Raw genomic sequence first — 4,887 nt, 5'->3', positions numbered from 1 at the left:
GAAATTTACCTATCTTGGCTCTACCGTCACCTACAACCTATCCCTTGATGCCGAACTCAATATACGCATTGGCAAGGCAGCTGCTGTGATGGCTCAACTCTCCAAATGGGCATGGGACAACAATAAGCTGATCAAGACCACAAAAGTGAAGATTTACCAGGCATGTGTACTTAGCACTCTACTTTATGGCAGTGAGACCTGGACGCCATACACACACCAAGAGCATTGCCTAAATATCTTTCACCTGCGCTCCCTCCGGAAAATCCTTGGCATCAAATGACAGAATCGTGTCCCCAGCAAAGATGTCCTCAAGCAAACAGGAATGCCAAGCATGTTTGCACTCCTCACACAAAGACGTATGAGATGGCTTGGACATGTTAGTCGTATGGAAGATGGCAGAATGCTCAAGGACATACTCTATGAAGAGCTTGCTAGGGATACCAGGTCTGTGGGAAGACCGTTCTTACGATACAAGGATGTTTGCAAAAGGGACATGAACGCCTGCTACATCAATATTAGCAACTGGGAAGCGGCTGCCAGCAACCGTGGAAATTAGCGGCGCACCATAGAAGAGGGAACTCAAAGGAGTGACAGAGGGAGAGAGAAGAAATGGAAAGACAAGAAAAGACGTCAACAAGAAACTATGACAGGCAAAGCCTTCGCTACATCTGCGTCCCCTGCCAGGATGGGACTACACAGCCACAGCAGGAGATGCATTAAGACATGAAATGTAAAAACCGGACTGGATTATTTTATGTGCAACTCCATTGTCTCCCGAGACAAAAAGGATGCCAACAACAACATATATGTGTGCGTGAATATGTGTGTGTTTGTGTGTGTGTGTGTGTGTGTGTGTGTGTGTGTGTGTACCTATTTATCTATCTATATATACTTATATCAGAGGCGACTTCAGATCATCAGCATCACTCGGGCTCATCACAGTTGAGAAGCCAGTCTCACAGAGGTATGTTGAAGGAAATGAGAGAAGTTTTCAGAGAAATTTCACTAAGCTCAGGATATTCTGATTTCACTTTTATCCAAAAGGAACCAAGTGATGTTGTAGTTCCGAAACTCCTCTCTAATCCTTCGTCACAAGCCAATTCCAACAATTTATTCTCCACAATGACACTTAAGTGTCAGTGGAATAAACGGATTTCGGATCCACCCATTCCCTTTCTGTGGATCTTCTACTGGAAAGTAAAACTGAAACCAGTCTGCCAGATTTGTCAAGTGTACTTTCATGACATTTTGTAGACATGTAATATTAAGGTCTTCACCTGTATCAGTAAAAATTATCGCTAATTGATGAAGCATGTCATAACAATGACACTTGATTCTTCCATGCTTCTAGCTTTCGTTTATGTCTGCCATTGTAAAATACGAAGCCATCATTCCCTGCACCGAGGTGTTGAGATCATTAAAGATGGCAAAGATATCAGCCAAATAAGCCAGCTTGATAACCAATCCACATCTCCGAACAATTGTGACCAATTTGAATTTTTGTCCTGAAGAAACTTGGCAAGCTCGTTTCATAGCTCAAACACTCTTGACAGGACTTTCCCTCCCTCAATAACCAACGTACATCTGTATGCCATAGGAGCTGTTTATGATTAGCTCCCATATTATCACATAATGCAGTGAATAGTCTTGAATTTAAAGCATTCGGCTTTACATGATTCACAATTTTTATAACCTCGCTGAGCACACTGCTTAGTTCTGTTGACATATTTTTTTTTGCAAGACTTTCTCGGTGAAGGAAGCAGTGCGATGACTTGCATTCTGGGGCAAGCGCCTTTATCTGGGTAGTCACTCCTGAATGCAGTCCTGTCATTGTGGCAGCACCATCCAAACATATGCCTACACAAAATGTGAAATCCAACCCAGATTTGTTAACGATGTAGTTGTTCACACTCTTGAACACTTCAGAACTAGTTGTTTTTGTTGGTAGTGAAGCAGATTAAAAAACTCTTCCTTCAAATCACCTTCATGTTCAGGGTGCACATACACCATCAGAATTGCCTGATTAGCAAAGTCTGCACATTCATCAAGCTGTAAAGAAAAGTACTTCGCTAATTTAATCTGTCCTATGAGCTGATCTTCCATATCGTGAGCCAGATCGTGAATTCATGGAGTTATAGTGTCATTTGAAAGTGGCATCTGAGCCACTTTCTTTGCTGCTAGCTTGCCTAGCATTTCCATGCAGACATCTTGAATACAGCATATTGCTAATGTCTCACCGACTGTGTATGGTTTTTTAGCCTTAGCAATTTGAAGTGCTACTTTATAAGAAGCCCGCCAAAGCACAAGTATTTATGTGTCACATTTTAAAGATCTGTTTCAGACAGCCTTTTAAATCAACATGCTTTCTTTCAAAGAACTCTTTCGGCTTTGAACTAATTTCTTTATGTTTTGTATTTAAATGTTCCTTGAGATTTGATGGCTTCATTGAGTCGTTACCCAACACATCTCCACAAATAACATACTGCGGTTTTTGTACTGCACCATCATTCGAGATCACAAATGCGCATTGAGTGCATGAGGAGGTATATTTCTGAGTACAAATTCTTTTTGCCAGCAATACTTCAGTTGCATTTACATCACCTTCATCTGATTCAAAATCGTGTTCAGCAACCGGATGTCTTGGCTTGATAAACATGTCCATAGGGCCTTGCTTCGCCATCTGTAAATTAGGAATAAAAATAATTAAAATTGTTGCAAATATTCGAGTGTTTCTATTATTTTATTTACTCTTTTACTCTTTCACTTGTTTCAGTCATTTGATTGTCGCCATGTTGGAGCACCGCTTTTAGGTCGAGCAAATCAACCCCAGGACTTACTCTTTGTAAGTCTAGTACCTATTCTATCAGTCTCTTTTGCCAAACCACTAAGTTACGGGGACGTAAACACACCAGCATCGGTTGTCAAGCGATGTTGGGGGGAGGGGGTAAACACAGACACACAAGCATATACACACACATACATATATATACATATATATGACGGGCTTCTTTCAGTTTCCATCTACCAAATTCACTCACAAGGCTCTGGTCGGCCCGAGGCTATAGTAGAAGACACTTGCCCAAGGTGCCACGCAGTGGGACTGAACTCGGAACCATGTGCTTCGTAAGCAAGCTACTTACCACACAGCCAGGTAAATAGTTTTTTCTTCAATTTTTTTTTTGATGGAAGAAAATATTTTCCATGCGTAACAATTATAACTGAATTTTTTTCTTCATTTTTTTTGTGTTAAAAAGAAAATTATTATTCTGGTAAAATCTCTGGAATCTGGTGAATGCATTGTTCTTAAATTATATTTAAAAATTAAAGTTTAATATTTCTTTTAATGTAATATAATAATAATAAAGGAGCCATTTGCGTATTATTAGAGGGCCACAATCCAGTACACACATTATTACACCCACAGTAACAATATACTTGTCCTGATTGATTGTTTTTAAGCCACTTGAGAAAACGGAACCAGTAGGTAAGGAATTTATTTAATTGAGAATTTTTGTTCTCATAATTTTAGTTAAAATTTATTATTTTACTAGCAGAGCAACCCGGCGTTGCCCGGGAATGAAATTGTTGCTTATATACTGGAAGGAAAAAAGCAAAATATGCTGTATAGAAATCTGAGGACATTCTGTAGATGGACTCTCAGATGAATGATGACTGGGCACCTCTCATGAATTGGAAAATTGAAGATGCGCCAAAAAGCCTCATTGGTACTTGGAAACTTTTACGAAAATTAAAATGGGGATTAAATGAAAGAAATGATTTACGTGAATATCCTCACAAGAGTAATTGAAATAAATTGCGATTGTGGAACCCCTCACGCACGCACGAAAGCACACACGCACGCGCACGCACACACACAAAGTATCACACATCAGATGAAATGGAAGTGTGTGTGTGTGTGTGTGACAGAGAGAGAGAGAGAGAGAGAGAGAGAGAGTGAGAGAGAGAGAGTGAGAGAGAGAGTGAGAGAGAGAGAGGTTTGTTATCATGTATACGTACATGCATAAATATGCATACATCTTTGTGTGTGTGTGTGTGACAGAGAGAGAGAGAGAGAGAGAGAGTGAGAGAGAGAGAGAGTGAGAGAGAGAGTGAGAGAGAGAGAGGTTTGTTATCATGTATACGTACATGCATAAATATGCATACATCTTTGTGTGTGTGTGTGTGCGCGTGTGTATGAGAGAGAGAGAAAGAGTAAATCTATACTATATATAAAACAGAGATGTGTGTGTAATCGCTTTTCACGTGAAATCGACTTCACCAAATGCTTCCATACTTGTGATGCGTGAATAATTTGACCTCGGATAAATGTTAGGCCCTTCATTTGATTTTTTTAATTAAAAATAAATAATATTAAGATTCACTTCTTTAAAAAGTTTCCTCAATGTCAACTTCCGGTATTGACGTAACAACGGCAAAAAGCTGCACTCTCTATTTTGTGTATGAGTGTGTATGAGAGAGAGAGAGAGAGAGAGTAAATACTACATACACACCGCTCTCTCACTCTGTCTCACACACATACACACGCACACACTCACCCCTTGACTCACTCACACTCTGTCTCTTACAAACACGCACATACATAAATGTATACAAACATATTTACAAAGACACACGTGTGTATGCGCGCGCGTGCGTGTTTGTAAGAGACAGAGTGTGAGTGAGTCAAGGGCTGTGTTGTCATATGCATACATCCAAAGATGTATGTATATTTATGCATGTACGTATACATGACAACAAACCTCTCTCTCTCACTCACACTCTGTCTCTTACAAACACACACATACATAAATGTATACAAACATATTTACAAAGAAACACGTGTGTATGCGCGCGCACGTGCGTGCGTGCGTAGGGGGTTCCACAATC

At 40.0% G+C, this 4,887-nt stretch overlaps 1 pseudogene; it reads right to left on the bottom strand.

Moving 5' to 3' along the window:
* Positions 1-892: 892 nt before the first annotated feature.
* LOC106883113 (SCAN domain-containing protein 3 pseudogene) lies at positions 893-2,680 on the bottom strand (annotated as a pseudogene).
* Between the last annotated feature and the right edge of the window lie 2,207 nt (positions 2,681-4,887).

This window comes from Octopus bimaculoides, chromosome 20 (assembly GCF_046866305.1).
Source record: "Octopus bimaculoides isolate indiv1 chromosome 20, ASM4686630v1, whole genome shotgun sequence".
In the NCBI taxonomy this organism is placed as follows: domain Eukaryota; kingdom Metazoa; phylum Mollusca; class Cephalopoda; order Octopoda; family Octopodidae; genus Octopus; species Octopus bimaculoides.
The sequence above is the reverse complement of the archived record's forward strand: the minus strand, read 5'-3'. Positions and strand labels throughout refer to the sequence as shown.